Source organism: Notamacropus eugenii, chromosome 6 (assembly GCF_028372415.1).
Source record: "Notamacropus eugenii isolate mMacEug1 chromosome 6, mMacEug1.pri_v2, whole genome shotgun sequence".
NCBI classification, from domain to species: Eukaryota; Metazoa; Chordata; class Mammalia; order Diprotodontia; family Macropodidae; genus Notamacropus; species Notamacropus eugenii.
The window spans coordinates 305249503-305276618 of NC_092877.1; the positions used below are offsets into that span (position 1 = coordinate 305249503).

The 27116-nt window shown below is 38.3% G+C and overlaps 1 long non-coding RNA gene across 2 annotated transcripts; it reads left to right on the plus strand.

Moving 5' to 3' along the window:
* LOC140509668 (uncharacterized) lies at window positions 1-25682 on the plus strand. Of its 2 annotated transcripts, XR_011968872.1 has the most exons (4): window positions 40-125; window positions 2996-3098; window positions 19139-19292; window positions 25550-25682. It is a non-coding gene; the product is annotated as an uncharacterized lncRNA (long non-coding RNA). The 2 variants fall into 2 exon arrangements; XR_011968871.1 differs by lacking the exon at window positions 2996-3098 and having other exon boundaries at window positions 1-125.
* Window positions 25683-27116: the final 1434 nt, after the last annotated feature.

The following is a 27116-nucleotide window of genomic DNA, read 5'->3' on the forward strand; positions in this document are numbered from 1 at the left end:
CCGAGACGCCGACAAAGAGGGTTCCAGGCCTGCGGGAGGCACCAAAAAAGGGGGTGGGGTGGGGAGGAATCGCCCCCGCCCTGTTCTCGAGGCCCGGGGGACGGGCGAGGCAGGTGATGCCCAAGGTAACCTCGCCCCTCCGCTCTCTTTGTTTCCTCCGGAGCTGGTGTGACCAGGCTAGTGCGGAAAACTGCAGCTCTGCCTCCTGCTGAGCTCTCCAGCCTCAGCTTCAGGGGATGCCCTGGCACCAAGCCAGTCCTTGCCAGTCTCCTCTCTGCTTTGGGCTGGGCATTCCCCTTAACAATCCACAGCCGTCCGGCCTCGTTACATGGGCTCGGGGAATTGAGAAAGAAATTGCTCTAAAAAGCCGTTAACACTGCTCAAGGCTGAGCCGTCCCTCGAATGGAATGTAATCTTTCCAACTTGGTAGGACCTTTCTGGGATTGTGCCCCAGGGGTAGAGACTTCAAGAATCCATGTTACCTCCAGGCCACAGAGGAGAGCGGGGCTTTTCCTGCCTTCATGGAGTGCGCAGGCTGGTAGAGAGAGGTACACAAATCACTAGGAGTTTGAAAATGAAGATAACCCAGGTTTCTGGACAAGTTGGGGGCATTTTGCATCAGATTGTCAGTAAATGTTAGAATGTGACCAAACAAGGCATGGCGGTATGAGAAGTTGGCTTAAATGCTTTAGAAAGGAAAGACATTTTTCTTTAAGAGAAAATATAAAGATTCCAGAGTCTCTTCAGGATCAACTTCCAGATATAGGAAGAAAGAGAAAGACTCCATGTTACAGACATAGAGGGGTAGCCCGATCCAAACTGTGTCTCTGATTTCTAGCTTGCTTCCTTGGATACTTCAGGAAATCTCCCCATGGGTGAGATCAGGGCCTCCCTCTTTTCATCTGAGCCGAGATATCTCACTCAATTGGAAGAGCTTATTCACTCTGTGTATTTTCTTGCATAGTTTAATCTGTATAATTTTTTTGCTTTCTGTTTACTATTTTCTTGAATAAGTGAGTTTATTTACTATTCATTGCTTGCTATGATAGTGTTTTGTGCAATTAACATTTGGTGGAAAAGGGTCACATTAGTGAGTGTAAGCTAAGGGCTACCCTAACTCCTTTAAATAATAGTGACAAGGAACATTAATGGCTTTTTGTGCTAAACTAATCATGTCCCTAGACCAGAAATGTTTACAGGGAAAGATAGATATAAATCTAGTACTGTACTCCTCTCAGAAAACAGAGTGCCCAACCTTATGGTCTTTCTCCTATTCCCCTCAAGGCAGGGCTTGGGGTCTCTTTTGGAGAAGATTCTGGAGAGACCCATCAATGCCTGTCCTCAAGCCTCCTGCCTATAAGTCTTGTGGATATATATATTTAATAGGTTCAGGGCTGAGGAAACAGGGAAGAAGGTGAACAAAATTAAGTCAGATAGGAGGAGAATCAAGAGAGGGAAGTTTCAGAAAGTCTCAAGGAGAGAGTGTATGTTCTATAATGCAAACTGCTGCCTAAGATTCAGCAAGAATGATCAATGAAAAGTTCACTAGATTTGGAATTAAGGCATAGCCAGCTGAACTTTGAGAGCTAAGCTTCCCCTCTAATGTTGCCTTTGCTCTGTAGGTATCTACCTCTTTATTTACATGTTCCCCCCCTTCCATTAGAGTGTGAATTCTTCAATGCAGGAACTATCTTTGCCTTTCATTATATGCCTAGCACACAATGGAAACTTAGGAATAATAAAATAATAAATGTGGGTTTTTTTTTTACTAATTTTTAATTAATAATAATAATTAATAATTTAATTTTTAATTTATAGCATTAGCAAATGATTGACAAGTATCATCAGCTATTAGCTTCTATTCTGTACTATACTTGCATAAATCAGTGATCTCACTTATGTAGGAATTTCAGGGCAGGTAGGTGGTACGGTGCAGAGATTCATGGACCTGAACTCAGAAGTATGTGAGTTTAAATCTGGCCTCAGACTCTTCCCAGCTGTGTGATTTTGTGCAAGTCACTTAACTCTCTTTGCCTCAGTTTTCTCATCTGTACAATGAGCTGGAGAAGGAAATGGCAAACCGCTCCAGGATCTTTGCCACGTAGACCCCAAATGGGGTCACAAAGAGGCAGACATGACAGAAACAACAACAGCAACAACAAAATATGGAAATAGCTCCCTCAGTACAGATCAATTATCAATCAACAAAAAAATTTTAAGCAGTCATGATATGCCAGTCACTATCTAAGCCCTGGAGTTTCAAAAAAAAAGACAAAAATAGTCTCTGGCCTCCAGGAGCTGATATCTAGGTCTTACGCTGGAAGAAACTTTAAGACCACGTAATAATTCCATTATTTCACAGAAAAGAAAATTGAAGTCCAGTGACCTTCAATGACTTAGCCCAAATCACACGGCTAGTAACTAGCGAAGTTGGAATGTGAACCAAAGTCCTTGACTTCAAATAGAGCAGGTAGAGTTGCACTGTCTCATCATAGTTTCCAATACATTTCCCCTAGGCACTGTAGGACTTCAGGCTCTTTGGATATTGCATGGGTATGAAGGAAGCCATGCAGCTAGGTGGCATAGGGTCTGGGTCAGGACTCACAAGACCTGAGTTCAAACAGGAACTTAGATATTTACTAGCTATGTGATCCTGGGCAAGTCACTTAACTGTTATCTACTTCACTTTCTTCAACTGTAAAATGGGGATAATAAGGCACCTACCTCATTGGGTTGCTGTGAGAATCAAGTGAGACAATAATTGTAAGGTGCTTAGCATGATGACTGGCACTCAGTAGTACTTAAGAAATAAATGCTTGTTTCTTCTCTCCCTCCTTCCCTTCTCTTCCTTCCTTCCTCCCTTCTTTCTTTTCTTCTTCCTTCCTTTTTCTTTTTCTCTCTCCCTCTACTTCCTTTCTTCCTTTTCTTCTCTTTCTCTCTCCCTATCTCCTTCCCTCCCTTCCTTCCCTGTGTCTGTGTTATTGCTGGGAAGCAGTGTCATAATAGAAAGAAATCTATTCTTGGATTTAGGAAGATCAAGACTCCCACTCTGGCTGTGTTCTTTCTGGCCCTGTCCCATGCAGACTGTGTAACTGTGGGTAAGTCCTTCAAACTCTCAACGTCCCAGACAAGTATCTAAGACTCTAAACTGTAGAAAGGTGTCATTTTGCATTGTTAAAGGAAGTTCAGGCATTCCCTAAACCAATGAAATTTCAAATCCAATCTAAAAAAAAGTTATTGCTAAAAGCCCCATCAGATAATTAATTAAAAATGGAAGAAATTAAATATCACCTTTCAAAAGCCCATAATACTACAAAAGACAAATAAAGTATACCTAACAGCTATGTGGAAGGTACACTAATTTCCTTTTTTCAATGACAAAGATCTTGCAGTTAGAAGGAAGCTTCGAGTCCCTCTAGTCCAACCCAAATATGAATAAAAATCTTCCCTATAACCCATCCCCACAAGAATTCATCTAGCCTTCACCCGAAGCCCTCTACTGAGAGACAAGGCACTAACTACCAAGGCAATCCGTTCTATTTTTGAACAATTCTAGTAATTTGGAAGTTTTTCTTGATCTAAAATTTAACTTTGACTCTTCATTAATTCTAACAATCATTCCTACTTTTGCTCTCTGGAACTAACAGAGCAAGTCTAATTCTTCTTAAGTCAAACTTTTGAACCTGTTGTCATGTCCTCCCACTTCATTTTTCTCTTCTCCAGTTGAATCATTTTCATTTCCTTTAAACAATCCTCATATGACATGATCTCAGGGCCATTTACTGTCCTGACATGGTTCACTTTACTAATAACCAACCAATATTTATTAAGTACCTACTATGTACCAGACACTGTGCTAAGTACTGGGGATACAAAAACAGGCAAAAGACAGACCCCGCCCCCAAAAAGCTTCAATCTAACACAACATTCAAGTAAATATATGCAAAGCAGGCTATATACAGGATAAATGGGAAATAGTTAACATAGGGAAGGCACTAGAAGTAAGAGGGGATAGGGTAGGAGACCATCATCTCATGCAGTATATCCAGATAAGGTCAAAATGAGTTTGTGATTTAGAAATCAAAGGTGATACCATAAGCACATTAGAGAACCATGGAATGCTTTACCTATTAGATCTATGGAGGAGGGAAGAATTTATGACCAAATAAGAGATAGCATTACAGAATATAATAATTTTTATTACATTAAATTTAAAAGGTTTTACACAAACAAAACAAATGCAGCCAAGGTTAGAAGGAAAGAAAGAAACTGTGGGGTGGGGAGGGGGGGAATTTACAGCAAATTTCTCTGATAAAGATCTCATTTCTCAAATATGTAGAGAATGGAGTCAAATTTCTAAAAATGCAAGTCATTCTGTAATTGATACATGGTCAAAAGATATGAACAGGCAGTTTTCAGATGAAGAAATCAAAGCTATTTATAGTTATATGAAAAAATGCTCTAAATCACTCCTGATTAGAGAAATGCAAATTGAAACAACTCTGAGGTACTACCTCACACCTATCAGATTGGCTAATATGACGGAAAAGGAAAATGATGAATGTTGGAAGAGATGTGGGAAAATTGGAATACTAATGTGCTCTTGGTGGAATGATCCAATCATTCTGGAGAGCAATTTGGAACTGTGCCCAAAAGGTTATAAAATTGTGCCTATTCTTTGACCCAGCTATAAAGGTCTATATCGCAAAAGATCTAAAAGAAAGGAAAAGGACCTATTTGTACAAAGTATTTGTAGCAGCTCTTTTTGTAGTGGCAAGGAACTGGAATGCATATTAAAGCATACTTTTTTTAAACTTTATCTTTTTCCAGTCTGTTCTCTTTTGCACCATGGCTGATGGAAATATATTTTGCATGATGGTATATTTATAATCTTTATCAAAGTGCTTGTCTTCTTAAGGAAGGGGAAGGGAGAGAAGAAGGGAGGAAGGGAACTTGGAACTCAAAAATTATAAAAAACAAATGTTTAAAATTGTTTTACATGTAATTGAGGGGAAAAATAACTTTCTTTAAAAAGACAGAGGCAGGTGGGCTACTTGGTTGCATAGTGGGTGGAGTACTAACCTGGGAGTTAAAAAAAATAAAGGTAGGGGGATGAGGCAGTCTTCCAGAAGAAGGGATTTTAGTTGGAACTTGAAGGAAGCTAGGGAGATCAGTAGGAGGAGCAGAGGAAAGAGAGATTTTCCAGCATAAGGGGTAGCCAGAGAAATTCTGGGAGCAAAGAGATAGCTTAACTTGTTCATGGAACAGCTAGGAGGCCATGTCCCTAGGTTAAAGATGATGTATGTGTCTGAGAAGTGAGGTGTAAGACGACTGAAAGGTAGGAGGGAGCTTTGTTAAAAAAAAGGCTTTGAATGTCTGTAGCGCCAGTGCAATATTCACAGCGCCCGTGGCAGCCATGAATATTACGGTGCAGTTCAGAATCACAAAATACAACAGACTCCCCACATGGAAGGCAGAACCAAAACATTTATTCAGACTCAAATCCATCACAGCAACAAAAATCTATACACAATAAAAATGCAGAGGACAACCCCATCCCCAAGCCTTCCCCCTGCTAGGCTTCTCACAAACCAGGTCCATGACACTCATCACAAGCAGGCTCTCTTAACAAAATCACAAACAACCACAAAATCACTCATGCTACCCAGGAGCCTGCATCTGTCCTAGCTCTGACTGTTCTCAAGACTAACTTCCTCTCAGCTCTGCTCTAACTCCGCCTCTTCCTGCTCCACCCATTCAGCGAGCTCCTCCCATCACAGGCTCCCTGTGAGTTAATGGGCCCATTAATGAATTAATGAAAGATTTTCCGATTTAAATTACCATTACAGTGTCAAACACAGAATTTCGTATTTGATCCTGGAAGCAATAGGGAACCACTAAGTTTTATTAAGTAGGGAAGTAACATAGTCAATCCTGAGCTTTAGGAAAAATCACTTTAGTGGCTAAATGGAGGATGAATTGTAGTAGGCTATTACAATAATTCAGGAACGATGTGATGAGGGCCCACCCTAGACTGATGCCAGTTCAGAGGAGGGAAGGGGGAGTATTGGAGAGCTGATGCAAAAGTAAAATGGACAGGCCATGGCAGCAGACTGGATATGGAAAATGAGAACTAGTGATGAGTCCAGGATAATTCCTAGGTTATAAGCCTGAAGAGCTGGGAGGATGGTGCTGCCCTCTACAATAATGGGAAAGTTCAGATAGTAGTGGTGGTGGTGTTGGTGAATAGAATTTTATGAGTTTAGGAGAAAAGATAATGAGTTTAGTTTTGGAAATGTTGAATTTAAGATATCTATTAGAAATCCAGTTGGAGATATCTGAAAGACAATTGCAGATGAGAGACTGGAGGTCAAGAGAAGGTTTGGGGTAGTTTAGGTAGATTTGAGAATTGTTGGCATGGAGATAGTAATTAAATCCATGGAATTGATGAGATCAGCAAGTGAAATAGTATAGAGGAAGAAGAGAAGACGGCCCAAGACAGAGAACTGAGGGATACCAAGGTTAGAGGGCGTTATCTGGAGGACAATCCTACAAAGGAGACATAGAAGGAGTGGTCAGAAAGGTAGGAGGAGAACCAGGAGGGGTTGGTATCCTGAAAACCTAGAAAAAAGAAAGTATAAAGGAAGAGAAAGTGATCAGTAGTGTCAAAGGCTGCAGAGAGGTCAAGGAGAATGAGGTTAGAGGTTCTTAGATGATAATATATTGTACAAGGTGCTCTATATTCTCCAGAAGAAAGATAAATTTCATACCAAAGAAAAAAAAATCAGAAGCTTAGGTAAACTATGAGAAAATGTAATATCCATTCAAATTTAGAGTTTACAAGTGACATCTAGAGAAAAATGGTACTCTGAGGGTGACGTAGGATATATTTCAGGCCATGAAAACAAGCCATAGGCCTCAAATAATTATCTGCCAAGATTCCTTCTTCTGTCTAACAACATGGAAAATTATAAAATTATACAGAGGCTGGGGCATGTTCTAAACATGAGCTGGTTCTTGAGGAGGAAAAGTCTTCATTCTTGAGACAGGAAAGGACTGGAAAGAAGATGTTGAGTATTCAAATACAGGACTGAAGATGTGCTGGTTCCCAGGACAGTGGATAAAATCTTGGGTATGGATTGATACTCTTGAAAAAGAAGGATGAAATTTGTACAGTGGCTCTCACTAGTGGCAAGGAGAAGGACATAGTGATGGAAGTTGACCTGCCTGGTACTAATTTAGGCCTCTGTGCCATGTCCAGCATGCATGCCATATGTTGCCAATCCTTGCTATAGGCTAAGTAATAATAATGATGGTGATCATGACAAAGAAATATTTATAGAGTTCTTCCTATGTGTCAGACACTGTGATCCATACTTTCCAATGATTATCTCATTTGATCCTCATGACAACCCTAGGAGATAGGTGCTATTATCCCCATTTTACAGATGAAGAAACTGAGGCAAACACAGGTTAAGTGACTTGCCCAAGGTCTCACAGCTAATAAGCATCTGAAGCCAGATTTAAACTCAGGTCTTCCTGACTGTAGGCCCAGCACTCTATACATAGTAGCATCTAAGTAGTCACCAGTGGAGTTTTCTTAAAGATTATAAGAATAGTTCATGAGGGTTTCAAAGGAATTTGTTCATATACAAGGTGACTGAAAAATCTGAATGCAGTTTTAAGCTATTAAAGATTATATGACCCTGGGTAGGTCACTTACCTGTTCATTTCCCTCATTTGTAAAATGAAGGTTTTGAATCTTGATGTATTTTTAATCTATGATGTAGAAGTTTTAATGCAGTACAAATTCAGTCTGAGTCAGTAGTATGACATAGCATTCAAAAATGCTAATGTTATCCTATTGCATTAAAAATAAGAGAGGCATAGCATCCATAAGAAAAGTCTTAGTGTAGTTTTATGCTATTAGAGCTTAGTTAGCTACTAGTAGCTTGGTTTTAAGCTACTCAGACTGAAAACTCCAAGGATACTCTGTATATCCAGTGAGGTCTATTTCATACACCTTGATTACTATAATGAATTAACCGAATTTATAAGTCCAGATTTTGCTTCTGCTATACTCTTGGTTATACTAATGCTTCATAGACTCTCAGAGTTGAAATGGATCTCAAAAGTCACACAATTCAATCCATACCTGACCTAGAATTTACTCTACAGTATACATGCCATTTTAACAGAGCCTAGGATAGTGCTGGGGCGACTATTTGGTACAGTAGATAAAGTGCTGGTCTGGGAGTCAGGAAGAGTTTGTGTTTAAACCCAGCCTCAGACACTTACTAGCTATGTGACCTTGGGCAAGTCACTTATCTCTGTTTGCCTCAGTTTCATCAGTAAAAAGAGCTAGAGAAAAAAATGGCAAACTAGTCCACTTTCTTTGTCAAGAAATCCCCAAATGGGGTCATGAGGTATTGGACACAACTCAACAATAAACAACAGCAAAGGATAGTCTTAGCTTTTCTGCACTCCATTAAAGCTGATTGACTTATCTAAGGTCATATGAGTAACAAGTAGTAGAGACAAGAGTCAAATCCAGGTCCTCTGACCCTAACCCCGGTGTTTTTTCTGTCACACTTTGCCATGTCTTGAATTTTTTCATACAAATGATGTCTAGTCATCTCTTTTCAGTTTTTCTTTGTGAAGTGGATTTTTTTGAGCTCAAGGTTAGAACTTTACATCTAGTCCTGTTTACTTCCAACTTCCTAGATTAGTTCCATTACTCCATTCGTTCTTATCTTTCTGGATCTTGACTGTCATCTAAGTTTTGGTTCTTTCTCCTCAAATTAAAAAACTTCATCCAGATCATTCAAGGAGTCAATCAATCAATAATAAACAATTGTTAATTGCTTTAGTATGTGAGAGGTAATTTATTATTCAATTGCATCTGACTCTTTGCAACCCTATTTGGAGTTTTCTTGGCAAAGATACTGGAGTGGTTAACCATTTCCTTCTCCAGTTCATTTTACAGATGAGGCAAACAGGGTTAAGTGACTTGCCTAGAGTCAGGCAGCTGGATTTGAACTCAGGTCTCCCTGAGTCCAGGGCTGGCACTCTCTCCACTGTGCTACCTAGATGCTGTATATCTAAAGAATGAAGTAAAAGAGTCCTTGATCTCAGAGAGCTAATATTCTAATGGAGGAGACACATGCATACAGAAACATACATGCACATGTGTATAATATGTATACATATATGTGTACATATGTTGTACATGCAGGACAAAAATAGACACAGGCTAACACTGGGGTGAAAGGCATTTGGCTAGAAGCTCTGGTTACCAGGAAAGGTCTCATGCAAAAGGTGAGGCTTGGAATGAGTCATGAAGGAAATAAGAGAGAGGTAAAAAGGAAAAAAAACCCAATCTTTTAAAGTGAAAAAATGGAATCTGCACTCAATAGGCCGGTGAGTTTGATGAGAGCTGGAAGGGGAGTGTGAGACCCCACAAAGACCAGGATACCAGGGGCAGTTCATCTGGAGAAGAATTCACAGACTCAAGCATTGTTGAGGTCAAGGGAAAGACTGATTACACTTTTCAGCAGGCAAGAGTTCTTAGGGAACCTGGAACCTTGGAGGGGTATAGGTAAAATTTATCTATGATATTGTACAGTAAAACATGTGCCAAATATGCTAGCTAGGTGTTTTGGGGTGGAATTAGGGAGTTGGTAAGGAGTGGATTCTTAGAGGGACATGCACTTTTGGTATCTACTGCACTGGTATTTTACCCAAAATTCGTGGGGAAATAGCCCAAGGCAGGGGCTACCTGGAGGTGTGGTTTTAGGCCTGAAACGTCCCTAAGTCAACCAACAGTCAGGGCTGGCTCAGAAATACCAGGTTGCTCTCATCAATGTCTTGGTAGGCAAGATAAGAGTAAGGGAATATACATATGTCTAAGTCTTGGATACATATGATTGGTCAGTGAGTAGTAAATGTCATCATGACCCAGTGCACAGCCTGTTCAGTCAGTACACAGCTGGTTTAAACTAATGAGTTCTATAGGTTCAGCTGGCTACTATAGCAGGAAGGGAGATAACAATTGTTGCTAGGGCAGGCTGTGTTCTTGTGCTGGGGAAAAACTGCCTGGGACAGTGTTTTGAGGCTAGGGAGAAATGTGATTTTTAAAGAGAAATGTGATTTTTAGAATTGGGGCCCAAGCAATGCACCCAAGCACCCCAACAAGTTTGCCTTTAATTCTTGGAAAATTCTTGGCAAATATTGTTCTAATAGTCAGAAAGGAGGAGAGGATGGACACGGCAAAGTATAGGGCTAGTAAGATTAAAATAAAATGTCTTGTAAATTTTTAGAATTTATTGTTGAACATTGAGAAAAGTAAATGGTGACCACAAAGAGTCAACATGGCTTCATTAAGAATAGCCCATGCCCAGAGCAGCTAGGTGGCACAGTAAATACGGGACCTGCCTGGAGTCAGGAGGGCCTGAGTTCAAACCCAGTTCAGATACCCTGGGCAAGTCACTTAACCCTGATTGCTTCAAAGGCAACAAAAAGAATACTTTGCATCAGTGTAACCTCATTTCTTTTTTTTTGACAATGTTACTAGACTACTAGATCAGAGGAATGATACATATGTATCATTTACTTAGACATTAGCGCAGCATCTGGCAGTCTCTTGTTATTCTGGTAGACATTTTGGAGACTGGGCAAGATAAAAGAGAATATGATTAAGTGGATACTGAACTGTTAGAATGGATAAACCCAAAGAGCAGTCGTGAATGCTTCCAAATCCACTGAAAGACATTTCTAGTAGAATGCCCTCAGGGATCCTGGGTTGGTCCTGCGCTATTCAACATAGGATTAAATATCTAGAATTTAAGGGAGTTTAGAGGTCATCTACCCTAACTGTCTCCTCCTATTTCATTGATCTTAATTAATTTCCTACCTCCCCAACCCCAGAAGAGTCTCATTTTTACCTTCATTGGTCTCTGTTCTATCCTCTCAATCTTTCATTGGTGTCCCTTTGGGCCTCCCACTGAGAGAACAAATATTACAGCCCACCCAAACCTTCAGATGAGCTCCAGATGAATTTTTATCTATCCACACCTGTCCTGTGATATACCTGTAAAATTGAATCCAAGTGTGAGATAGCATGGTGTGGTGAAAAGGATACCGACTCTGGAGTTAGAGGATCTGGCTTTGAATCCTACTTTTGATATTTGCCACCTGTGTGACACTGGGCAAGTGACTTAATCTTCCTCGGTCTCAGTTTCCTTATTTGCAAAATGAAGGGCTTAGACTATGTGGTATATGAAGCTACTTCCAGCTCTAGATCTTGATTCCACAACTTGACATTTGTCCTTCTTAAATGTCATCTTATTAAATTTGATCAACAAAGTCTCATACATTTTTTTTTTTTAGTTTCTGGCTGTCATCTAAAGCTTTAACTACCTCTTCTATCCCAATTTGACAAGCTTCATCAAAATAACTTATTTTAATATAAATAACCAGGACAAATTCCATGGGCACTCTACTGGAGACTTCAGAGTTGATACTGTCATATTTATGACCACTTTGGGGGATATGGACATTCTACCAGTTCTAGATCTACCTACCTATAATATATGCTATTCTTTAAGACTAGCTATCTTATACTCAACAATGGTATATGATTGAATTGCTTGCTTTCTCAGTGGGGATGGGTGGGGAGGGAGGAAGGAAGAGAAGTTGGAAATCAAAGTTTTAAAAATGAATGTTAAAAATTGTTTTTACATGCAACTGGGAAATAAGATATACAGATAATGGGGTATAGAAATCTATCTTGCCCTACAAGAAAGTAGAAGAGATGGGGATAGGAGAAGGGAGGGGTGTGATAGAAGACTGGGGGAAGGGGCAATCACAATGCACAGTGTCTTGGGGTGAGGAGGGGAGAAACAGGAAGAAAATTTGGAATTCAAAATCTTGTGGAAATGAATGTTGAAAACTAAAAATAAATTTATTAATTAAAAAAAGCAATGGCATATGAGAGAATTTTTCAAATACTTGCTGAAAATCTGATAACACTGAAGCTAGAGAATTCTCTTGGTCTACCAGTCAGAAAAGGAAATGAGATAAGTTTGGCATGACTTGTTTTTGATAAAATTATACTTGTTCTTTGTGACTACTGCTTCCTTTTCTGGAGGTTCATTAACCATTTCTCCATAAAAAGTACTACAATTTTTGTCAGGAATGGAAGTTGAGCTTATTGGTCCAATGTTTGTGGACCTCACTCCTCTGCCTTTGCTGAAAGTCAGAATAATATTTCCGCTTCACCAGTCTCATAGCACATCTCCTGTTCTCCTTCTAAAGATCACTGACTATGAATTGGCAATCAAATGTGCCAGTTCTTTCAGTATTCTGAGATATAATTCATTTGTGCCTGGTGATGAACTTATTAGAGGTAGCCTAGTACTCTCTTACTAGCTTCCATGTATCATACATTTCATCTTTCTTTTAGGCATTGTGTTCTATCTTTTAATTCTCTGTTAGCACTGAATTATATATACTCATGAAGTATTCTGTATTTTATGTCTCCACAAATATTTTGTAAGTTCCCAGAAATTGAGGCATCTTTTACACATTTAGCATAGTGCTATACATCTAATAGACTGATTATCGGAATGAAAGAGCTGATCATTTGAACCACAGAACCGATTCTAGAATTCTATTGATTTTCATAAACGTGTTTGGAGCATTGGGCTAGGCAATTTAGAGGCCACTTCAAGATCTAAAGTTCTAAGAGTTTCCAGATTTTTGAATCTGATTTTATTTACTCTAACACGAGGATCGAAACCTATCCTTGAACCCTAGATTATTTCACTCAGCATTCTAAAATCCTTTCCTTTTTTCTTCCTTCTCCCTATGATTATTCCTCTCTCTGAACTTTTATTTACTCTAGCATTGGGTACTTTCACTGAAATAAAAATTGCTGTTATCAAACAGGATAAAACACATTATGTCCTCTTCTCTCTGTAGCACAGTTCTCTGCTTCACACATTTTAATTATTAGGTCTCTAAATGGAACTTATTACCTAACAGGCCACTAATGGTACATTTGCAGGAGACTGAAATCTTCCTGATAATTGTAAGTTCATGATTATGAAAATAAATAGTATTAGATGATGAAATTAAATTCTACAGAGTAAGTGAAGCATAAAAGCATATAGCATTCTCAATTATTATATTGAAAGTGAGATCAAAGCTAAAGGAAAATAGAATAGGATGGGGCCAGTCTCATCGCTTTCTCAAGGACATTATCTTCCATGCCTGTGACTGTCATCATCCAGATGGTTTTCGAAAACTGCACTGATGCTGATTCTGTCTGCCGCAGTATTGATTGTTCCCTGTAGAAATCTCCCCAAGGAATCCTCCAACCAATGAAGACTGATTTGCACTTAGCCACACTTCTCTGTGGTTGCATATATTTGTAGGGTTTGAGTCAATCATTCCATCAACAATCATTTATTAAGCACTTACCATGTGCCAGTCTATGTGCTAAGAACTTGGAATACAATAAAAGGCAAAAAAAAAATGATCCTGCTTTCAAGGAGCTCACATTCTAATGAGAGAGGCAACATGAAAATAATCGTATTATAGAAGTGTATGTATAGCTGTACATACATGTATAACTATACATATATAAAATACATGTGTTAAAGAGAAGGTAATTTCACTGGGAAAGCATCTGTTTTTCTCATGTGTACCAGTATGCATAAAGAATTGGCTCATAAATGACCATACTTATAAGGCCTCATGGGGACATCTATTGCATTGTCTAAAGTTGTTCCTAAAATTTAATTCTAAGGCTCTATAGAATTTAAGATATGTAAAGTTCATTTTTTTCTTTTCCATTTTTCTTTAATATTTTTCCCCAATTACATGTAAAAACAATTTTCAACAGTTTGTAAAATTTTGAATTCCAAATTCTCTCCCTCCCTCCTTCCCCTCCTCCTTCATTGAGAAGGCAAGCAATTTGATACAAGGTGTACATGTGTAGTCATGTAAAATATATTTACATATTAGTTGTGTTATGAAAGAAAATACAGACCAAACAAACAAGAAAAAGAAAGAAAGTTTAAAAGAAGTATGCTATGATCTACATTCAGGTTCCATCAGTTCTTTCTCTGAAGAGGAATAGCATTTTTCATCATAAGTCTTTTGGAATTGTCTTACATCAGAGGTGGGGAACATGTGGCCTCTAAGCCATATGTGACCCTCTAGGTCCCTGAGTACAGCCTTTTAACTGAGTCCAAGTTTTACAGAACAAATCCTTTTATTCCCCCCTTAATAATAGTCATGTTATGAAAGAAAATACAGACCAAACAAACAAGAAAAAGAAAGTTGAAAAAAGTATGTTTTCATCTGCATTCAGGCTCCATCAGTTCTTTCTCTGGAGATGAACAGCATTTTTCATCATTGTTTTGCTGAGACTAGTTAAATCTTTCACAGTTGTTCATCATACAGTAGTGTTGTTACTGTGTATAATGTTCTCCTGGTGCTACTCAGTATACTTTGCATCATTGATGTAAGTCTTTCTAGGTTTTTCTGAGAGCATCCTGCTTGTCATTTCTTATAGCACAATAGTATTCCATTATAATTATATACCACAACCTGTTTAGCCTTTCCCTAACTGATGGCATCCCTTCAGTTTCCAATTCTTTGCCCTCACAAAAAAGGGCTCTTATATATATATTTTATACATATAGATCTCTTTTCTTTCTTTTTTAAAAAATCTATTTGGGATACAAACCTAGTAGTGATATTGATGAGTCAAAGGGTATGCATGATTTTATAACCCTTTAAACATAGTTCTAAATTGCTCTTCAGAATGGTTGAATCAGTTCATGACTCCAACAACAGTACATTAGTATCTCGATTTTTCCATTTGTCATTTTCCTTTTCTGTCATATTAACCAGTCTAATAGGTGTGGGGTGGTACCTCAGTTATTTTAATTTGCATTTCTCTAATCAACAGTGATTTAGAGCATTTTTTCATATAACTATAGATAACTTTAATTACTTTGTCTGAAAACTGCCTTTTCATATCCTTTGACCATTTATCGCTTGGGTAATGTAAATTCTTATAAATTTTGACTCAGTTCTCTATATATTTGAGAAATGAGATCTTTATCAGAGAAACTTGCTATAAAATTTTTTCACAGTGATAACTATTTCCCTTCATTCTATTTCTCCTCCTCCCATTAATCCTATTCTTTCTCTTCTTTCACCCTGTCCATCCTTAAAAGTGTTTTGCTTCTGACCACCAGCGCCCCTGATCTGCCCTCCCTTTTGTTAGACCCTCCTCTCTTCTTTGATCACCTTATCCTTCTATTCTTCCTTAGGGTAAAATAGATTTCTACACCTAAGTGTGTATATTATCTCCTCTTAGAACCTTTTCTGATGAAAATAAGGTTCATATGCTCCCTGTCCCCTATCTCTCCCATCTTCTCCTCCTCTGTAAAAGCTCTTTTGTGCCTTTTTTTATATGAGATAATTTACCCCATTCTATCTCTCCCGTTCCCCTTCTCCCAGTACATAACTCTTTCTCACCCCTTTATTTTACTTTTTTAGATAATCATCCCATCATATTCATCTCACATCCATGCCTTCTGTCTATGTATACTCCTTCTAACTACCCTAGTAAAGATAAAGTTCTTAGAATTTAAAAGTATCATCTTCCCAAGTAGGAATGTACACAGTTTAATCTTATTGAATTCCTTATGATTTCTCTTTCCTGTTTACCTTTTCATGCTTCTCTTTAGTCTTGTATTTGAAAGTCAAATTTTCTATTCAGCTCTTGTCTTTTCAGGAAGAATTCTTGAAAGTCCTCAGTTAATTTAATATTCCTTTATCTTGTTGGGTAAATGATTCTTAGTTGTAATCCTAGAGCCTTTGCCTTCCAAATATCATATTCCAAACCCTCCAATCCTTTAATATAGAAGCTGCTAAATCTTGTGTTATCCTGACTGAGGCTCCATGATATTTGAATTGTTTCTTTCTGGATGCTTTCAGCTCTGCAATTTGATTATAATATTCCTGGGAGTTTTCATTTTGAGATCTCTTTCAGGATGTGATTGGTAGATTCTTTTAATTTCTTTTCCCTCTGATTTTAGGACATCAGGGAAGTTTTCTTTGATATTTCTTGAAAGACTTGATCATGGTGTTCAGGTAGTCCGATAATTTTAAAATTATGTCTCCTCAATCTGTTGTCCACACCAGTTGTTTCCTCAAAGAGATATTTTACATTTTCTTCTATTTTTTCATTCTGTTGATTTTGTTTTATTTCATTATTGTTTCATGAAGTCTCATGAAGTCATTAGGTTTCACCATCCCAATTCTGATTTTTAAGGAGTCATTTTCTTCATTGAGCTTTTGTACCTCCTTTTCCATTTAGTCAATTCTACTTTTTAAAGAGTTCTTCCTTTCAGTGATATTTTTTCATTTGGCCAATTTTCCTTTTTTCTTTTTTTTATTAGATTTTATGCCTTTTAAAAAAACCATTTCACCCATTCTATTTTTTAAGGTGGTCTTTTCTTCAGTATTGTTTCATGAAATTATTGACTCTTTTTTCATCATTTTCTTGCATTGCTGTCATTTCTGTTCCCATTTTTTCATCTATCTCTGTTATTTTATTTTGAATCTCTTTTTTGAGCTCTTTCAGGAATTCTTTTGGGTCCTGAGACCAATTCATATTTTTCTTTGAGACTTTGAACATAGTAATTTGGACTTTGTGGTTTTCTTCTGAGTTTGTGTTTTGATCTTTCCTGTCACCATAGTAACTTTCTATGGTCTGAATCTTTTGTTGTTGTTGTTTGCTCATTTCCCTAACCTGCTTCTTGACTTTCAACTTTATATTAAAGTTAGGTTCTTCTCCTAGGGTGGAGGAGGCACTATTCCAAGCTTCAGGTATTTTGTGCTGCTGTTTCTGATGCTAATTCTGGTGTTCTATATGTTTTAGTTCTTCCAACATGGTATAATCTAAGGAGAGATGTGTTTACTAATTTCCTGGCCTGTGCTCTGGTCTGTGAGTGACCACAAATACTTTTTTTCACTCTGGAACTATGACTAGAGTTCTTGCTACCCTGAGACCATAAGCTCTGGTGTGCTAGTGCTCCTTCTTGCCTTGGGACTGCAATTCAGGACTGCAATCTGTATTTGAGTATGAGTAATGCAAGAGTCTTACATCTAGTGCCAGTAAAGGAACCCTTGCAATCTCCTTTTAAAAAATTTGTTTTTATTATGAATTTAATCATTTCCAGACATAAATAATTCAATAGGGCTGCTGCATGTGAATCTAAGAACTTCTATATATGTAGTTATGTAATCTCCTTCTGACCAGTTGTCTGATCCCTTTACTGTCTGTGGGCTGAGAGTCTGACTGCTGCCACCGCTGACTGTCACCCACCCGATGTCTATTTTTGACATCTTTGCAGGAAAATTTAACCTTTCACAACTCTAAACTGTTTGAGGAATAAAGTTAATTTGAGCCAACAGCCTTTATTAAACTCTTGCTACATTCAGGCACTGTGCTAATTGCTAGGGATAAAAAGAAAAGCAAAAATTGTCTGTGCCTTCATTCCAGTGGGTGAGAAAAACCACAACTAGTTATGTATATACAAGTTATAAGTACAAATGGTAAATTAGAGATAATCTCAGAGGGAAGGCACTGGGAAGGGGAGGAGGTTCTTTTACAGACTGTAGGATTTGAGCTAACTTTTGAAGGAAGCCAGGGAAGACAGAAGGCTTGGGGAGCAGCCAGTGCAAAGGCATGAAATCAGGCCATGGAGTATCTATCATGTGTGGGGAACTACAAGTAAGCCAATGTAGATGGATCAGAAAATGTATAACATAACTATATGTTATGGAAGTTAAGGAAAAATGACACAAAAAAACCCAACAACAGTAAGAAGCTGAGTTGTGAAAGGCTTTGAAAGCTAAGAAGATTTTGTATTTGATTTTGGAGTTAGTAGGGAACCACTGAGATTTACCAAGTAGGAGAGTGACATGGTCAGACCGATCTTTTAGAAAGATCACTTTAGCAACTGAGTGGACTATAGGAAGAATAGATTCGAGGTGGAGAGAACAACCAGAAGACTAGTGCAATTATCTAGGCATGAGATCCTGTACTAGGGTGGCAGAAGTATCAGAAGAGAGAAGGGGACATGCAAAAAAATGTTGTAAAGATAGAAACAACAGGGCTTGACCACAGAATGGGTATGTGGGATGAGTCATCTTTAAATATACCCTTGCATGTTAAGAATGAGAAAAAAGCATTGTTAGCATTTGGATTGAGAGACCTTGAGAAAAACTCCCAAAGGATCTCTATATTCCCTCATTTCACCATTTTCTTTACTTCATTATTTTTTCTTTTTTCCTTCTTGAGCCATTTACAATTTTCTTCTTTTGAGAAGCTGACAATTGCTTGTGTTTTGTGAATTCTTTGTTTGTCTGGATAAATGTTGTCCCTAGAGGGCAAGCATGCTAGTCCTAGTGGTAGGGAAAGTGCATTTAAATTCCTTTTGTACCAAGAGAGGAGATCCCCTCCCCCCCCCAGTTAATGAGGCTCTTGGTCAGGCTCTCTATGTACCATACTGCACACAGAATCCTTTGCAGTTAGATCCTTAATAAATGCATTTGAAAAGGCGAAATATCTTTCTCAAGTCGGATCCTTATTAAACAGTGAGATTCTTCCTACAAAGAACACATTTTCATCCAAGTATTTCCTTCAAGAGAAATTGTTACTTTTGATACTAGGGAACAATCTGTGTAGCAAGAGAGGGGAACCAAAGAAGGAGATAGCGCTGCAATCTAGCTCCCACTGGAAGCCCCCATCCTCACCCAAAACACACACATGCACACACAGCCTTACTATTCTTCCGCTAATGGGATTGGCACCGCTTAAAGCAGTCTGCGAAGGCATTGTCTGCAACCACAGCAAGAGAAACATTATTCAAAGGCCATTCAGACCCGAAAAGAAGCGGCCAGGGCAGAGTAATTATCGAAGGCTCTCCATTAACTAGGACATCTTTGCTCTTTGTCTGTGCTGGTTTAATAAGGCCCACTAATGGGATTGTGGGGGAGGGGGCCCACTAATGGGTCTTTAAAAAAGCTTTCTTTTCCCCTTTATTTTTAGAGGCTGCCTTTAGAGAAACTGACAGTAAAGCCAGAAGTTACCATATTGCAAACTGACCTTCAAAAAAACTTGGTGCGGACCCCAGCTGCTTATAGAGACTCGGGTATTCAGAATGTCTAACATCTTTGTCTGTTGCTTCCCTTTTAACTTGGAGGTAAGTTTATCCCTGTTCCCGGTATATTTCCGCTGTTTCTTTGCCCTTTGGTTCCCTGGAAACTTCTCGCTGGAAAGAGCATCCCTTAGTGGCAGGAGTGTGTAATGACATGACTGAGAGATTTCTGATGGAAAGCTTTATTATTTTAGTAAGTTGCAGGGCATCTCTAGGAAACACTTTGCCAATTCCAGGCCCCACGCCCTCTGTCTGACTCAGCTCTCTTAGCCACTTAGAACAAAGAAGTTCACCTGGGATGAGTAATTAATATTAACAGGAACCAATAAGGGCGAGGTTGCCATCAGTATGAATAAAACTAAATGAGACTGAATACCTTCTGCTACCCTATTCAATACTATATTTATAAGTATATAAATTAGCCTCAATGTTTTCTATAAAACAAACTGTTGTACCCCACATAAACTTATTTTGCTGTTCAAAATGAAAACCAGAGACATAATCTCAGTGAAAACTAAGTGGTCATTGGACAGCTTCATTGTGTGAATATCTAAAGTTATTCAGCATGACTGGGGACTGTTTTATATAAAGCAATAATTCTATAATGAAAAATTCATCCTCAAATGCTGTTACTAAAGATATAATCTTAAGAGCCTCTATAGATGCTAACCGGGTAGGGAAAAGTAGTTATGCATTGGTTGAATGAATCCTCAACTAATCAATCTACAAGCACTTATTAAGTGGCTTCTACATGCCAGGAAATGTGTTAGTGGCTGGGGATACAGATACAAAAAATGAAACAATTCCTACTCACAGAATCCGACTGATCAATCGATAGATAGATATATGGAGGGAGATATAGGTGATAGCTGGGTGGCTAGATAGGTAGATATTGATTTTACACACTGCAACTTCATTAATTGTGGGGAACTTCCTTCACAAATGTAGATGATTATTTTATAATTTATCGTCCCAGAGAGTTGTCTCAGGGAAATGAGAGGCTCATTGACTCTCCCAAATTCATTTAGCCAGTTTGTATGAGCGATAGGACTTGACTCCATTTGTTGCTAACTCCAAGGCTGACCCTTTAACCATCACCTGCATGCTTTCTCTTTATTTTTATGTTATTGAATTAAAGCAATTAACATTTAAACACATTTTCTGCTCACCTTCCCCTAAACCCTCCCCAGTTCTGGGCTTATTACTTTGGAGAAAGGTCTACTCTGAATACTTCTGTCACCTATCCATAGAGGTGGAAAGGATTAGTTTCTTCTCTCTCATGGAACTCACTTTACCTCTCCATCTGAGCACATCTAATCACTCAAATATCCTAAAATAAGGTACAAGAAAAGAGAGGAGTTCCTATATGACGGATGCTAGCAGCAGAGGCTACACAGCAACCATGTTGTCTCTATAATGTTCTATAGATTTGTCCCTGGAAGACCTGACTTCAAATCTAAACTTGACCCTTACTAGTTGGGTGACCATGGGCAAATCTCTTAACGTCTGTGAATCTCACTTTTCTCATTTGTAAAACTCAAAGGACTAGATGACTTTGAGGATTTTGTGCTGCCTACTTCTCTGGGTTGTTGTGAGAAAACATTTGCATATCTTTAAGAGTTATAGAATTTTTTTTTTTAAAAAGGGGATGGTGGTGATGAGAAAACTGCTTAGACCTATCTCTAAGCTAGATACCATAGAGAATAGCTGTAAAGTATGAAGAATAGCAAGAGATACCCAGAAACTTACAATGGTCAAAATAAATCATTTTTAAAAAAGATCATTTGTGTCTAGACACAAATGCATAAATTACAGGAAATAATCAAATAATCTATTAGAAATACTAACAGAAGGAACCAAATCTGACTCAATAAATAACCCTGAGATTGAACAAGATGAGATGAAATTCAAAATTAGAATATAGCTCTGGAGATGTATACATTGTACGAAAGGAAAAGGATTTGTTTCTTAAAATGTGGAGGTTGGTAGGGTGAGTAGCACCATACATTAAGAAGATATGCTTACGGGAGGAAATCCAGGAACTGGAGTTGGGAAGCATGGTTGAGAACATTTGGGTGAATAAATGGATATATTCTATTTCAAATTGTACATCTCATTTTTTTGTAGGACAGAAACTCAGCATTTCATGTTCTTTCTTCCATTGATGAGTTCCTCTTGGAGGCTTCCATTTTGAGGAGGGTCCTAAGCCAGTCAACCTTTGTTCCCTTTCTGACTGTGCTTCTGACTTTCATCTGCAGTTTCACCTTGGGACATCCATCAGTGCTTGCAGCCTTCTCACTCTGGAACATTTCTCTACTATGCCAGCCTTCTTCTATTTGTGAATTCCTCCTGGAGCCTCCCCTTTTGAGGAGAGCTACAGGCCAGTCAAGCCTCATTTCCCCTCCTGTCTGTGCTTCTCCCTTTCTGCACTTAGACATATGCCCCTATGCTGGGTACCACTATTCATCCACCCCTTCCCAGCTCCTTTTTGTGTGTTGTCTTTCTCCCCCAAAATGTGTGCTTCTTCAGGGCAAGGAGTAGCTTTCTTTTTGCTTATATTTATGTCTCTACCAGTCAGCAAGTGTCTGGCACATAACAAGAACTTAATAAATGTCTGCTGCCTTTTTGTGGGGAAAAAGTTATTTCTAATTAATTAAATAAAATTAACAAACATGTATTAAGCTCCTTCTTTGGGCAGAGATCTATGCTAGGCATGTATGTGTATGTGTGTGTATGATAAATACAATTTAGATATGACATCTATGTCCTCAAGTAGCTTTCAGGCCAGTAGGTAGATAGAGTGACAACAAATGAAGTCATAATGAACAAAATTGATTGATTGAAGGAATGATAAAAGCAGAAGAGTCACAAGACAAAGTGTTATATGCGATCTAAGAGGAAAGTAATTAATAAATGGGAGCTTCAGGAAAGCCTTCCTAGAAAAGGTATTGTTTGAGTTGTGCATTTGAAACTATGCAGAGTTCAGCAAGTGAAAATGGGGAAGTAGGATATTCCAAGTATACGGAATGACGTAAACAAAAGCACAGAGGCACGAGACATGGAGCATTTAGAGGGCAAAGGACCAATCTAGGTGGAATGTGCTCTATCTTCATCTCTGTTTCATGGAATCCCTTGGGTCCTTCAAAGGATAGCTCAGATGTCATATCCTACAGAAGGCTTTCCCTGGTCTCTTCATGAATTAACACTCTCTCTGTCTCTGTCTCTATGGGTGTGTCTGTCCCTCTGTCTCTGTGTCTCTCTGTCTTTCTCTGCTTGTCTGTCTATCTCTGTCTCTCTGTTTCTGTCTCTGTCTCTCATTCTGGTCAATAATAACGACAAGTGGATCATTGCAACTATATATGTCTCTGACTTCTACTCATACCGAAAGTTGATAAGGAAGGCCAGAGAATATTCTGTAGGTGAAGAGGCAATTAAGTAAAGCCCCTGCTGGCCTAATACTGTTAGTTCTAGTCTAGATTAAATTTTTTTTTAATTTACTATTTTATTTTTCCCCAATTACATGTAAATTTTTTTAACATTTGTTTTTAAAACTTTGAGTTCCAAATTATCTCTCTCCCCCTGACCCCACCCTCCACATTGAGAAAGCAAGCAATTTGATATAGGTTATATATATTATATATACATATATAATATATATAGTCATGCAAAACATATTTCCATATTTGTCATGTCATAAAAGAAAACATAGACTAAAAGAAAAATAAAGTAAAAAAAAGTATGATTCAATCTGTATTCAAACTCTATCACTTCTTTCTCTGGGGATGGGTATTTTTCGTTGTAAGTCCTTCAGAGTTGTTTTGGCTCATTGTATTGCTGAGAATAGCTAAGTCATTCACAACTGATCATCTTACACTATTGTTGTTACTGTGTACAGTGTTTTCCTGGTTCTACTCATTTCACTTTGTATCAGTTCACATAAGTCTTTCTAGGTTTTTCAGAGAGCTTCCTGCTCACCAAATCTTATAGCAAAATAGTATTCTATCACAACTAGATTAAATTTAAAGACTTCTAAAAAATCATAAAAAGAAAAAGAAGTGTCATTGTTGGATGTGACTGATTAGTTCTACTTATACACTTCTCCAAAATTTTAAATATTTCAAAATTGTGATTGAAAACAAAACTGTCAGCTTTTTTTAAAAAAAAATTTTTGGTAAGGTATATGAAAACCAGAACTCATATGTTTAACCTTGGCTGTCCCTCTCTGTTCCCTTTTTGTTTTGCCACATATGTGAATGGAGGAACTTGGCCAGGATTTCCCCCTCCTGTCTCTTCCCTATCCATTGCATCATACATACCATCTTCAGATTAATCTTCCTTATTCATGGCTTTCATCATGTCATGAACTTTTTAGAAACCTTGAATGATTCATCATTGCTGACTGAACGAGACCTTTCTCAATCTGGTCCCAACTTGCCCTGTTTTATCTCATGCTAGGCACCTTCACGTATGTTACATTGCAACCAAACTAAACCATTTGCCATCCCTTAAACAAGTGACTTTGTTCTCAAGGCTTCACTTCTGAGATCTCTTTCATGTCTACATCTATGATATATGTCTCTTGTTTTCCTGGCTCCATGTCTTTATTCACACTACTCCCTAAGCCTTGAATGCTATTCTGTCCATCTCCACATAGTTAAATCCTACCCATCTACTAGGTGGAGCAGTGCATAGAGTATTGGACCTGGAATTAGGAAGACCTGAGTTTAATTCTAGCCTCAGACACTAACCATGTGACCTTGAGCAAGTCATTTAACCTGTCTCAGTTTCCTCATCTGTAAAATGAGTTACATAAAGTACCTACTTCCCAGGGTGGCTGTGAAGATCAAATAAGATTATATTTGTAAAGTACTTAATATATTGCCTAGTACATAGTAGGCAGTTAATAATGTTTTCTTCCTTTAAGACTCATGTAAAATGTATCTCCTTTATGAAGCCTGCCTTGATCTTCCCAGTCTTTCCTGACTCAGAACAGGTCTCACTTTGTTTACACCCCTCTTATCATTTTGCATTTTATTTGTCTGTGAGATGGCAATATTTCTATTATTTGGTTATAAATCCCTTAAATTAAAAAAAATTGCATCTCATTTAGCTTCGTATCTCCTTTAGTGCTTATTATTGTGATTTGGACAGAATAGATGCTTAATAAGTGTTGAACATTGAATAAATGAATATTGAATGTTAGATGGAATTTCCTTTGTTCAGTCATTTTCTGTCTTGTCTGACTCTTTGTGACCCCATTTGGGGTTTTCTTGGCAAAGGTACTGGAGTGGTTTGCCATTTCCTCCTCCAGTTCATTTTACAGATAAAGAAACTGAGGTAAACAGGATTAAGAGACTTGCCCAGGGTCATATAGCTAGTAAATATCTAAGACCAGGAACTTAGAAAGATGAGTCTCCCTGACTCCAGGCTCAGCACTTTATCTACTGTACCACTTAACTGTCTTCTAAGATTGATGATTTAAAAACACATCTTCCATTCATCCAGTAGAACATAAGTTCTGTAAGACCAGGTATTGCTTTGTTTGTCTGTGTATCCCTATAAACTAGTGTGGCATTTTGTGCATAGAACATGCTTAGTAAAAGATTTGTTAGATTGAATTCACTCAGTAAGGCACCAAATATTTACTGGGCACCTGTAAAGTAATAATAGCTCACATTATATAGCACTTCAAGGTTTGGAAAGTCCTTAAAATGCATCATCTCATTTGATTCTCACAACAACCCTATTATTATCCTTATTTTGCAATTTAAAAAACTGAGGCTCAGAGAAGCTAGCAAGGATGCTCCATGGATTCAATCAAAGGATCGCCCTTGAGGACCTAGAGAGATACCTGTGGCCTCGAGGTCTTAGGTTCCTCACCCCTGGGCCACTCAGAAACTTGTATAAGGTCACACAGTAAATACAAAGTAAGATTTAAGCCTAGTTCTTCCCCAAGTCCAGCACTGTCTAATATACTCTTCTGCTTTCTCAAAATACCATATTATGAGCTTTGGGGAAATGGAAAGGATATCCTTTCCACTTGTTGAAAGGGAAATAAATAAAAGAAAAGAAGATAATATCGTTGATGGAATAGACACAACTGAAAACAATCCAGCCTGAATTGGTGCTCATGGTGATGATGTCAGAAAGGTGGCAGTGAGAGCACACAATCCCTCCCCCTTCAGATAGTCACAATATCGACCCACATTGCAGGGAAGCAATCAGATTTCCCTAATAGCCCTATCTTACCTTTTCAGACTGATTTTAGAACTATGGTTAAATCTGCTTTTATTCTTTTTTAGGGGACTGAAAAAGGAGAAAGATTCTCATCTGGGAAGCATTAAACAGTGGCAGAAGGGCAGTACAGATCTTTGGATAGAGTTTTAAATTTTTAATTCTGTATGCCAGAGCAATAAATGTGGAAAACAGTATAAATTCTGTGTGTGTGTGTGTGTGTGTGTGTTATTATGACCAATGTTGGAAGAAATGTTCCTTGTTCATAAGGAAGGAAGAAAACCTTCATTTAAAATGTGAAATAGGCCATCTTTCTTTGAAGAGCACCTATGAGAATAAACTAGTGGGATGATATTCCTCATTGTATGTCTTATATCTGAACTGAATTTCTTTTTTGACAACAAGTCATGTGATAACCAAAATAATTTAGCCATGTTAAAACACAATCACTCCTCCATATAAGTCTATGAATGACAAGTTAAAAATAAAAAGTGAAGAAGCAACCAGGTGACATAGTGAATAGAATACTGGCCCAGGAAGACTTGAGTTCAAATTTGACCTCAGATGCTTACTAACTATGTGATCCTGGGCAAATCACTTAACCCTTCCTTATTGCCTCAAAAAAAAAAATAGGTAGCTCCACTCTCCCAATTAACTTCTGTGATATAGATTTGGCAGGTTCTGCCTTCTAAGGCTTTCACAAAGTAGACATAGATTAAGTTGCATGGCCCACCCCAGCTTTCTTGGAAGTTAGGGAATAGAAAGAAAAAACATGGAGCTGGGAGAAAGAAAAAACATGGAGCTGGGAGGATGCTTTGAATCCCAAGACTTAGTGGGAAAGGCTGAGGAGTGCCCAGCCTGGGAACTGGGGAAAAGTTCTTAACTTGTGCCTGAGACCATAGAAAATCAAGCAAGAGAGCCTCTTTCCCATTTTTGGTGCCCTCTCTTTTTTGTTTAAATTAATTTATTTATATTTAGTTTTCAACATTCATTTCCACAAGATTCTGAGTTCCAAATTTTCTCCCCATCTCTCCACTCTCCCCACCCCAGAACACCTTGCATTCTGACTATCCGTTCCCCAAATCTGTCCTCCCTTCTATCACACCCCTCCCTTTTTTCATCCCCATCCTCTCTCTTTTCTTGTAGGGCAAGGTAGATCTCTATACCCCATTACCAGTATTTCTTATTTCCCAGTTGCATGCAAAAACAATTCTCAATATTTGTTCCTAAAACTTTGAATTCCAGCTTCTCTCCTTTCCTCCCTCCCCACCCATTCCCACTGAGAAGGCAAGCAATTCAATATAGGCTGTATATGTGTAGTTTTGCAAAAGACTTCCATAATAGTTATGTTGTGAAAGACTGACTATCCTATCCTGCCCCCCATTTATTCTAGTCTCTCTTTTGACCTTATCCCTCTCCGAAAGCCTTTACTTCTAATTACTCCTTTCTCCCATTAGCCCTCCCTTCTATCATCCACCCACACCCCACTTATCCCTTTCTACCCTACTTTTCTGTACTGTAAGATAAATTGTCATACCAAATTGAATGTGCATATTATTCCCTCCTTAAGCCAGATGTGATGAGAGTAAATTTCATTTTCTCCTTCTCACCTCCCCACTTTCCTCCTCCATTGAA